Source organism: Procambarus clarkii, chromosome 20, assembly GCF_040958095.1.
Source record: "Procambarus clarkii isolate CNS0578487 chromosome 20, FALCON_Pclarkii_2.0, whole genome shotgun sequence".
Lineage (NCBI taxonomy): Eukaryota > Metazoa > Arthropoda > Malacostraca > Decapoda > Cambaridae > Procambarus > Procambarus clarkii.
The window spans coordinates 44,471,794-44,473,394 of record NC_091169.1 but is presented as its reverse complement, the minus strand read 5'-3'; positions in this window follow the sequence as shown (position 1 = coordinate 44,473,394).

Here is a 1,601-nt window from a genome sequence, read left to right as displayed (position 1 = left end):
TAACCTAACCTAACCTATAAAGATAGGTTAGGTAGGGTTGGTTAGGTTCGGTCATATATCTACGTTAATTTTAACTCCAATAAAAAAAATTGACCTCATACATAATGAAATGGGTAGCTTTATCATTTCATAAGAAAAAAATTAGAGAAAATATATTAATTCAGGAAAACTTGGCTTATTACGCAAATCGGGCCTTGCATAGTAGGCTGAGAAGTGCGTTCTGGGTACTAGGTACGACATATATATATATATATATATATATATATATATATATATATATATATATATATATATGTCGTACCTAATAGCCAGAACTCACTTTTCAGCCTACTATTCAAGGCCCGATTTGCCTAATAAGCCAAGTTTTCCTGAATTAATATATTTACTATAATTTTTTTCTTATGAAATGATAAAGCAACCCTTTTCTCTATGTATGAGGTCAATTTTTTTTTATTGGAGTTAAAATTAACGTAGATATATGACCGAACCTAACCAACCCTACCTAACCTAACCTAACCTATATTTATAGGTAAGGTTAGGTTAGGTAGCCAAAAAAAGCTAGGTTAGGTTAGGTTAGGTAGGTTAGGTAGACGAAAAAACATTAATTCATGAAAACTTGGCTTATTAGGCAAATCGGGCCTTGAATAGTAGGCTGAGAAGTGCGTTCTGGCTATTAGGTACGACATATATATATATAATAACAATATATTGTCGAGGACCGAGGAGGCCCGGTCCTCGACCAGGCCTCCTCGTTTGCTGGACTGGGTTAACCAGGCTGTTGGTCGCGGCTGCTCGTAGTGTGACGCATTAATCCCAGCCTGGTTGATCAGGCTGTGATCACACTATGATTAGTTAATGAACTCTTTCCCGTTTCGCGTTACGGAGGCACACCTGAGCGAGCTCCGGCTCTGGGGCGCCGGCACGAGGTGTTGGCGGGAAGACGAAACTCATCACTGACGGTTATTTGTATCAGTTGTAATAACATTAGTCTATTTAATAGTGAGATTTCGTTTAACTCTTGCCGTATTTTTATTGTTTATATATATGGGATGTTGCTAGTGTGACGATCTGCGGGCATTGTTTGTGCGTAGTGTGACGATCTGCGGGCATTGTTTGTGCCTAGTGTGACGATCTGCGGGCATTGTTTGTGCCTAGTGTGACGATCTGCGGGCATTGTTTGTGCCTAGTGTGACGATCTGCGGGCATTGTTTGTGCCTAGTGTGACGATCTGCGGGCATTGTTTGTGCCTAGTGTGACGATCTGCGGGCATTGTTTGTGCCTAGTGTGACGATCTGCGGGCATTGTTTGTGCCTAGTGTGACGATCTGCGGGCATTGTTTGTGCCTAGTGTGACGATCTGCGGGCATTGTTTGTGCCTAGTGTGACGATCTGCGGGCATTGTTTGTGCCTAGTGTGACGATCTGCGGGCATTGTTTGTGCCTAGTGTGACGACGATGGTTGGTCCATCTGCAAGTCAACAACCCATTCATGACGGCTCTACTGCGGCGATTTCGTTCTTGGCTGCTGCTTCAGTGTGCTCTGGCACTCAAGATGTTGGTCAGATGTCAGGAGTGATCGTTATATCCCCATGCTTGGCGACAT